The sequence below is a fragment of the Onychostruthus taczanowskii genome, unplaced genomic scaffold, assembly GCF_017590055.1.
Source record: "Onychostruthus taczanowskii isolate IOZ18803 unplaced genomic scaffold, ASM1759005v1 scaffold116, whole genome shotgun sequence".
NCBI lineage: Eukaryota > Metazoa > Chordata > Aves > Passeriformes > Passeridae > Onychostruthus > Onychostruthus taczanowskii.
Window position 1 is genome coordinate 591,798 of NW_024498294.1, and position 10,767 is coordinate 602,564.

Below are 10,767 nucleotides of genomic sequence, written 5' to 3' on the forward strand. Positions count from 1 at the left end.
CACAGTGACCCTTCCAAGAACTGCTCTTACAAACATATTTATCTTTCCAGAAACTGACTTGCATCATTAGCCCAGGCTGTTTCCAACAGGGCACTCAAATACAGCATTTTCACTTGGAAACAGTTGTTATTCTCATTTACTACAAAGGTAAACAGCCAGTCCAGAATTCATCTGAATTTTCACTGTGTTTTAAGACGCTGCTAATTAGAACCTAAGGAAAGGACTAAAAATAGCTGGAGATGCAGCTGACATCTCCCTGATTCAACGTGAGAACCTTCTGTGCTAGCTGAGAGCAGTGACTAACACAACTGCTTCAGTGTGTGCTCTGCCATCAACACTGGCACGCACTTCTGCCTAAATAAGATGGATAACTTAGGTGAGAAAAGTTTTTTTCCCCTGCTGTAATTATTAAGCTATTCAGAAATTCAGTGAGCAGAGCAAACAGCCAAAACTTAATATCTTCTGAATGAAGTAGATTCGAGCTGCTGGGAAAAACAGCTCCTGATCTGTAGTCTAAGTCCATCAAATGTAAATGAGATTTTAAGCAAAAGCTTTTCAGTATTTCCTAGACTTCTGGTGAAAGTCTGTGGTTTTACTCCGACAAAACAACAAATGAAAAGAGCAATAATCCAAGGAGCAAACAAAAAAAAAAAAACCCAGATAATGTCATTAACACTATCAGGTCAGAAACCGTGGAACTTGTTGCTCTGTGTATCATAAAGCCCTTCAATATCATTGTGGCTTCAGATTAAACTGAAATATTATCTCCAGGCTTCTAAGGTTTCAGTCTGATTAGAATGGGATGACAGCACTTTGCCAATTTTTACTGACACATCAAAGAAGGGAATAAGAAGAACATCCCAAATTACTGATCAAAATTCAGGCACTCAAATATATAGTTAGAAAAAAGGGATACAATAGAAAAAGAATTAATTACAAATTACTGAGCAAAATTAAAGTCCCACTCCAGCAGAAGAAAAATGCCTAATATTCTTTTCAAAAACTGGCTTCTAAATCTATTTATTATAGATTAAATCTAATAAGAGTAGTTCTAAAAGCAGACAAAAGAGGAATAGGTAATGTAAACTATTTGTAGGACATGAGTCTAAGTAATACAGTCTATATTTGTCTATTTAACAGCTTTGGATTTAAGTAAATATAATTTATGTTACAGAAAATGTCAGAAAGAGCATTTTATGTGCATCTGAACAGACCAAGGTGATTTGCATCTTCATCTTTCATAGCTGTCAAAATTCCAGATTCTCTGATGACAAGTAGAAATAGAGTTTCCTACTAACCCTAAACATCAGGGCAAGAGAGCACCATACAAGTGGTGTTCAAATTCAAGATATCCAATTCAAAAGTTGGCTTGGAGTGCAGAAAAAAAACTTGAAACCACTTCAAGCTCCTTTAATAATCTTTTATTTTGGTTTGAAATTATTGCTTATCTGCAGCCCTTTTTTTTTGTTCCTTTTTTTTTTCCCCCCCTCTGGATGCGTTAGGTAGTTCTCAGCCTTTGGAATGCAGAATTTTTACAAAATAAATAAGAATTTAAGAACTAGAAGTAAGCAAAGCTTCTCTGAAATTCACCTTTATGTGTCTCCATCTCTGCAGTTTGCACTGAACATGAGCCCTTCAATTCAGAGAAAATCCAACAATGAGAAATTACTTTTCTCTGGCTTAGTATCAAAAGAGAATAGACTTTGTGTTGCCTTCTCCGTGGCTGCACACTTGCATTCAAACAGGTTAACCTGAAGAAAAGTGGGAAGTGATTTTCCTCCCTAGTTACACACAAGGAATATCAGGCCAAATTTCAGATTTTTGTATTTCTTTCCCAAGAAATTCTTGCTCCCTCCTGCCTCTCTCCTACCATGTCTGAGAGAATTCTAAATCTCTGAAACAAAACTCCTTTTACTGTTTCCTTGGGGAAGCTGGTAGGCCTGCAATAAACCATTTATCCTGAAATGCATTCATCTCTCTTCCTTTTTTAATTTCAGTTCAGCAATGCTAAATCCCCCAACCACCTACCTGAATTAAAATTCTGTCTCTCCACACCGTTTGAGACTGTTTCCACCACGTAACTCTTGAGAGGTTTTGTGAAACATCCTGATTTCAAAACATCGTGCCAGATAATTTAATGCTTCCATCTAGAGCATCTCAAAGATTTGGGATCAATTATGAAAGTGAAGATTCCTAGGGAATTATCCTTTTTCCTGTAATAAAAAGGTAAATATGGAGAAGCCTATCTATGACTAGAGTTACTTTGGACACAACACAATTAAGATGAATTTTGCAGATCTATACTGTTAATTTACTGCTTCAGCACTTATGTGCAAGACTGCTTTCATCAGCTTATCACAAATTCTTTAAAGAAACTCAACAGCAATGTCTTATTTTGTTTTGGAATCTAAAGCAGACTCAAAATCCAGAGAATATTTTACAAAAAAACATATGTACAAACAGAGACAGACAGCAAAGTGGTTTTTGAGAATCTCAGAGTATTAACAAGGCCAAGAACATCTAAAAACTTCCCTTCTGGCAACAACAAATCTTACACAGCGCTAAAACCAAGACTGCTTTATTGGCTGCACTGGGATGTTCATGGTCTGCATGTGGAAGCTACTGTTCCTATCCTAAATATGTTTAAAAGGCAAATAAAGTCCAATAATTCATAGAAGTGTGAGACTTTTAGAAAAATAGCAATAGTCTGATTGAATTTTGATAACTGATATAGGGGATTTTTTCAGCACTGAAGTGTCACCTACTTACAGCTAATTAACCTGGACTGATGGAATGAGCAAAGCCAGGCCTTTCAGAGCATTTGAACTGCATTGCAGAGCAGCACTTACACACCAAATCCTTTTATGTGGCAAATTTTTTGTTTTGGTCTTCCTTGCACTTATGAAATCTTCAAGGTGCTGTGTTCAGCAAACACCTCCAAACCCCAGTGCACTCATAATCGCACAAATGTGAAAGAGAACTCGTTGAATTTTAACATCTGTTGAAAACGTTGCTCTTGCCTTTTATGCAGAGGTTCAAAACTGTTGCAAAAATCCCAGTGATGAGCTTCTTTTGCCACAGCTTTGCAGGCTGCCTTGTTTGTGTGTCTTATAGGATATCTTTATGAATGACTAATTATGTTCATTCTCTATTGTGCTTTTTATGATTCTAATTTATTACGAGATTAATGTAATTTGTAACACTCAGAGTCAGGTAGCTCCACCACCCCAAGCAAAAGTTAAATTATATTCTTACAGAAGTTTAACAAAATTTAAACTTTATTCTTCTTATGTATTAGCCATGGATCGCATAAGATATCCTATAAGACACATGAACAAGGCAGCCTGCAAAGCTGTGGCAAAAGAAGCTCATCACTGGGATTTTTGCAACAGTTTTGAACCTCTGCATAAAAGGAAAGAGCAACCTTTTCAACAGATGTTAAAATTCAGTCATTTCTCCTTTGCATTTATGCAGTTACGAGCGCACTGAGGTTTGGAGGTGTTTGCTGAACACAGCACCTTGAATATTTCCTAACTGCAAGGGAGACCAAAAGAAAAAATATTCACCACAACAAAGATTTAGTGTGTAACTGTTGCTCTGCAATGCAGTTCAAATCCTCTGAGATTCTCCTAAACAGGGAAAACAAAGCCTTATGCAATTAAATGCAGAAAAAGAAAGTAAATAAAAGCACAGCTCAGGTGAAGTGCACATGTGGACTGCAGGCATTTCAGGCAGAACTACAGAGGCACTTCAAGGAGTCAGAAAAGAAGAAAAAATGAAATATAAACCCTACAGAACTGATTAGTTACATGAAAATGGCCTTTTAAATATTTGTCATTTCCATTACAGATAACAAAGTTCATGTGAAATGCAGATAAGCATGGTCATTTCTAAATGATTACAAAATGTCAAAAGATGCATATTCTCATTTTTCATGATCACCATGCATTATTGCTGTGACATTATAAACTGCATTCAGTATTAAAAGCTCCAATTTTCACAGAATATGAATTCTATTGATGGCATCTCCCACTGTAACAGTTTAAATTAAATCAGCTTAAGAAATGGAAGAGCAGCTAGGATTGCACTGATAGTATAATACCAGTGAATATTTTCATAAATGAGGAATTAGAATGACAATTTTTCCTTTCATCTATGGAATGAGGCTGTTTATACCAACACAGAGCCTCTAGTTGGATTAGAACCTAGAAAGAATAAAAACACAAAGTTTTTGTCCTTTGTTTTGAAGGACAAAAACTTACTCCTGATTAAGACCAACTTTTTATGAAAAGAAAGTTTTTTTTTTTAAATGACATTTGGAAGAAATGGTTACCACCTGTATATCAGCCATTTTCTAGATCAACACCTTCCCTCATCCTTATCCCATTTTGCAGCCCTGTCACCTTTTCATCCTCCCTGTCTTGCCTGAAGGGCCTTGCCCAGCCTGGGCAGGTAAAGGGAAGCAGCAGAACAAGCCCCTTGTTTAGTAGCAGAACTGCAGAAATGATTGGAGGAGATAAACTCTTTGTGCTTTCGCACAGCCCACACAAGCATTAGCTTAAAATATCACTGTAATGTATTTTTCAGTGTCACTTGCTGTTTATTCTGCTTAATGATCCTTCTCATTCTTTCTGGTGTGTGCACAGAATTTCAGTTCTGCTTTGGTAACTCATCATGGTGAGAATATGCAGTTTGGTGGCTACAATTATTAGGCTAATAAATAATGTCCTGTATGGAAGCTGTATAACTGCTTTCCTTAGGATTTAAATATATTAGCATATTAATAATGACATAGGCAGTTAAATCCACTTTCATTCAGACACTTGAATTACAAGCTGGTGTCCAATAAAGCTCCTCCAACACACAAATTGTACAAGCTAACTACAAGATCTCACTTCCATGAATTAACATGCGATCAAATGTGGTTAAGCTGTAATTAACAGCTGATCAATTAAAATACACAAGAACACCACTGCAGGATCCATGGGCATCATTCAGCAACTCAAACCATTACAGCCTCAGCCTAACACCCTTGACATGACTTCTCACCATCTACACATATTACAGCAACAAACAAACATCCTGGTTAATCACCCAATTACATTTAGAAATATTCACAAAATAAAGGGTGGTAAAGAAGCATCCTATCACAGCCAGTGCCCTTGAAAGCATTGCTGTTGCAGTAAGGCAGAAAAATAATAAAGAAAGGCTTCACAAAATCAAGCCTGCTCTCCTGGAATCAGTGGCTGGCCTTGTCAAAGGCAGCATTTTGCAGGTTCCCATGTGAAAGCAATCCTGGTGGGAGCAGTTCATTAACATAACAATCTATTCCTGCATGAAAAACACCTTACACCTGTATGAACTGTTTTTACACCATCAGGTAGAAAAATGAAAACTATCTCTCACAAACAACTGTCCCTGCACTACACACTGGGGGTTTGAGTGACCAATCAATATAGAATAACAGCTTGTTAATAACCAATAAAATAATTGACAAGAAAGCTACTGACCAGTTGGAGTCCCACACGAGGTCTGTAAAACTGTATGAAAAGGAGTTATGTGAATAAGAATGGCCTTTTCCACCTTGAAGGAAATGGAGGCTGTGTGATTTATTCCCATGTATTGCCATCACTGAAGGGATTTCCTTCTGGAGTCACCTTCAGCTGGTGTCATCTCTTGCCAGACTCACAGAGCCATTGAGGACCCAACACCTGGTGTGGCTCTAGGTTAATGCTGGAAATGCAACTGGAGCTCTGTTACTATTCCAGAACTGGGCTGTGAATAATTCAGGAGTACAGAGCTGAAATAGAAAGTATTGAACTGGGGATAACCTACAGCTTCTATTTGTTCCATCTGATAAGGGAACACCCTCATTTGCTGCCGTTTGATGTCTCCACAGAGAAGGAAAAAACCATAAAATGTGCTTTTTTTTCTTATCTCTTATCCAAAATAAGGTGTAACTTCCCTAAAAGCTGGGAGTTGGGATACTGGTTTAAAGCATTCAGGAAGAGCAGTGAGATGCCACTTCTGCAAAACAGGAGATCCCAGGGGATTTCAGCTGCTGCCATACAGAGAGATCATTTTCCTGAGCTCAGAAGTTGCTGGCGACAAAATAAATCTCCCTGGCCTGGGATGGAGCAGCCTGCAGTGCACCACCTGCAAGGACACAGCACAATTTTCATCTCCTGGTGCTTTATTGCATCCCACAGAAGGATGTGTTGCTGTGTAAAAATATGTTCTCTCACACATTGCCAGTCTGTCACAGAAATCCCTTCATGACTAGAACGAGCAAGGAGACAGGACCAAGGCAAGAAGAAAACACACAAGTTTCAGTATTTACCAACTTTTATGCTCATTTTTATTTCAATTATCTTGACTACTATTCTAGCAAAAATCCATTTGTAGATCGATACTGACTGCTCCTGCTAATAAACTCTGGGTAAGAGCAGGGTGAGCCTGTGTGTGGTGATGGCTGAGCTGTTTCCAGCAACAGGTCTGGAAGAGACACCTGGAAATAGCCAGCTACTTCTCTGTCCTTGCTGGAAGAGATACCTGGATATACCCAGCTACTTCTCTGTCCTTGCTGGAAAATGATCTCTTGGACACTGATGACCCACAGGGTTACAAAAAAAGCTTGTAGGGGCCAGGGGGAAAGCTATGCTACAAAAATGTAACACACAGTGCAAATCCCCTGACGCTCCCAAGTGGCGGCTCACCACAACTTCTTCAAAGCTGAGGAAAAGGGTTGTGTGCTGCCCCTCACCCCTGGGGTTTGTTTAAAATTAGTATTTTCCAATGCAGAGGAGGATCTCCAGGAGGTAATTCAGATCTGGTAGAGAGACAGAGGACACCTGGTGGTGTTTAGTTGTTAGCATATAAAAACAGCAATCCAAGTCAGATGTGCGTGCAGCTGCACCAGTGACAATTACCAGAACCCATGCTTTAAATAAATAAAAGATGGAGTGATGGAGAATTCCAAATAGTGCAATCACAGAAGCACACAGCAATTTCAAACAAACAACATGAGTTGCTGATTCCAGATGCTGCCACTACTTTATGAAAATGAATTTTTTTAACGGTTACAGGCAAGAAACAACTCTACACTCACAGGAGTCTGCCACCTCCACCAAACAGACACATGCTGTGGAAAAGTAGGACAGATTCCCCACTACTGCAAAACCCAAGGGCACAAAGTTGTCAGTTTTGTTGGAGGAAGATCCACGAGGTAAGAGCAGAGGAAGAACTGATTGAGCAGACTCTGGGGCAGCAAAACCAGCGTCACTGAGGTACCCAGCACCTCCCAAACCACAGCATTCCCCAGCTGCACAGAGAGCCCCACAGCAGAGCTGAGCCCAGCTCCAGACTGCCGCCAGCTCATGGACTGACAGACTGTGAGTACTCCCATTCCTATATTAAGTTAGTGAAACTATTACTTTAATTGAAAATGCTGTCATTAAGATAACTCTGTGAAGACCCAAACTGGAATTTTCTATTGTGCAATAGATACAGTCAGCTGCAAATGTCTCTTTTTAGAGATATTCAGACACTGAACAGAATCAAGCTCTGAGAGACTCCTTTCCTCTGAGGAGCTGGAGAGCACAGGGGTGGTAAGGCAGAAAAAACCCCTGCACGTGCATTGATGTGGGGGCCATTCAAACTGTGCATTTTATTGCCAAAAAATTAAATAAAGGCTCAAGGTTACACTTCTGTCATGCTCTCTGTAGTAAGTATTAGAACTTACTTGGCTGCAAGGGAATGAATAAAAGCAAAACACTGTGCAATATGCAGAATGCTGTTTCCTTTCTTACACAACTTTAATGCACGGATCAATCACAGCCAAAATTTTAAGTGTGAAAATTCTGTTAAAAAAACCCCAAACAAGTACTTTTCTCTTTTGAACCAGCACTGTCAACAGAAGAAGAAATCTTCTCATCTCTCCTGCTTATACCAACACAAACATGTGTGGTGAAGCACACCGTGACCTGGTTAAAACTAGACTGGTTTAAAAAGCCCCAACCACCCCAAACAGTTGGTTTTAACCCACATCAATTCCCCAATCTGTTCTGATCTGCAGCCACGCAAACACCCACACTGATAGAAGCAGGGAGAAGAGAACTGCTCCCTTCATCAGCAGTGCTGGCTGAGAGTGAAAATCAGACTGAAGACCTTCTGGTGTTTGTAGGCTTTCTTACCAAAGTTAGCAAAGCAAAACTTCCACTGAAAAACAGATTAGAGGCCAAGTTCAGAATCAGTATGAGACGTAACAGAGCTTTACATAAACTTTCAGATGAGCTCTGAGTTTCATCCCAGATGACAATTAATCTCGACACTGCCGGTGCTGCTGGAAACAAAATCAATTTAAAAGTCAGCAGTAGATGCAAGAAAAAACTTTAGATTCAGCTTAAAATACACAAAAGTCAGCTAAGGAAGAATCAGAAAGAACAAGTTGAAAAACAGAACCTTTAAGTTTTTTTTAACAAAATCCACCTTGGAAGCCTCAAGGAGAGAATTTGAGCTGGCAAGGTAAAGGTGGAGATGGACTATTCTGCAATATTTGAGCAACTTCTTCCCCAGAATTTCTCTAATATACAAATATCCAAGGGAAAATGCCTCAGATATCATACCCTCTCAAAAGTTTGCTTTATTACTTTAATTTTTAATGTCATCCAACAGTATAACTTCCTTCTGAAAGGTCATCTGCCTGTTAATTTTCAAAGAAACTTACCCTTTTTTATTATTTATTAGAATGAGTGTATTCTAGTTCCATACCATCCATAACAATATATATAAAGGCCTTCAGCTTCTATTTTGATTTAATAAAATTAGACTTCTTTATAGCAGCAAAGAAGGTGAATAGAATTTAGAAAACAAACTTCACCAGTGAGTCAGTATAGATATTTGAAAGCTTTTGCATGAAGTTTTCTAAATAATGACAGAAAGAACCAGCCAAGGAATACCAGTTACTTATTTCACCAAAATGGTTCTCTGTGTACTTCCATAAATTGTTGTATAGAGTTAGATCTTTCTCTAAAAAGTAATGCAAAAGCTTTGGCTAACCCAAGCATCAGGAAAAAACTTAAAATGTAAGCTCAACAAGTCTGCTGTTCTTTATATTGTGTGCCATTAAGTATTTAAATAATAATTATTAATTATAGTTAATATATATAGATGTAGCATTTAATATCAATGTGTTATTAATACCTTTAATAACGAAAATACTTTTACTAAGGAAAGAACAAGGTGTATGATCTGACTTATGAGTAGTTAAAATTACTGGGCACTGAATCACAATCCTGAGGGAGAACAAAAGTCTCCAAACGCCAGCCATAATTGCACATTTGGGACATTATTATTCATAATAATAAAAATTTGTTAGCTATAATGTGACTATTTCTAATATGAACACATTCCTCCTAGCATGCTATGGTTTCTCCTCTGAAAGTGAATATTCAGAAGGGTCTCTCTAGCTGCATCATTTGATGTACAAAAGCTCAGAAAAATAGAGGTCTGGTGCAGTTTTATGGTGGAACCTGCCTCACATCATTAAAATTTTACATTGTTTGCCAATACAAGATTGTTCTCTTCCTTCAGGTGCTCTCTCCCAAAATTCCCAATGCCCATTTATGATATATTTATCTGTCTTCAGAATAATAATTGTATAGATGGTGACTTAGCTGTGTATATCAAACTTTCTTGGGAGTAACAAAGTTACAGAATGTTTCATATTTGTTTTCATCAACTATTATGAGCCCAGCGATGTCTAAAGACCTTATTGTGTTTGGAATTTAGTGAGGGCATAAATTCATCTCTGACTGCCAGCCTGCCCTCAGACCTCAGGTAGGGAATTTTGAAAGCCATAAACCATGGGAAGATAAAACGTGATTTTTGGGTACCAGATGCAGAGAAGTGTAAAATCCTGAGGGAACAAGGCACGCTTCAATTTCACGAGGCCCGTTTATACATTTAGCGTTCACTCGGAGCTCAGACAGGTTTCTTGTGTAGGACTTGAACATTCCAACCAAGGCAGGCTCAGCACGAGGAGAGCGTGAGACAGCCCTGAGCACAACCACGATGATTAAACGCCGTGGGTTTGTGTTTGTGTTCCCTGGGGGATGTGTGAAGAACTGGAACACCGGCAACAAGTCCTGAGGAAAGCCTCGGAACAGCATAAAATATGAATTTAGAGAAAAAATAAAAATAAAAAGAGGTGGGAAAACAATGGAAGAAGTGGTACAGAATTGTGATGACCTAAAAAAATTAAGATGAAGCAGCGGTGGGGGGGAAGACTAAATGTTAGGCCCACATGCTGAGTATCACCTCACTGTGCCTGGTTTGGCAGGACAGCACAGCTCGAGGGGACCCTGAGGGGGCAGTGAGGGGACATTCAGAGAAGCCTGAAGGGACCATGAGGGGACAGTGAGGAGACCCTGAAGGGATGCTGGGGATACCCTGTGGAGACCACTGAGGGGACCATGAAGGAAGCATGAAGGGACCATGAGGGGACAGTGAGGGGACTGATGCTGGGGGTACCCAGTGAGGAGCACTGCAAGGACCCTCAGGGAAGCCTGAAGGGACCCTGAGGGGACAATGAGGGGACCCTGGAGGTACCCTGTGGGAGGACTGAAGGGACCATGAAGGGACAGTGAGGGGACCCTGAGGGGGTGCTGGGGACGCCCTGTGGAGAGCACTGAGGGGACCATGAGGGAAGCGTGAAGGGACCATGAGGGGACACTGAGAGGACCATGGGTGGAGAACTGAGGGGACGCT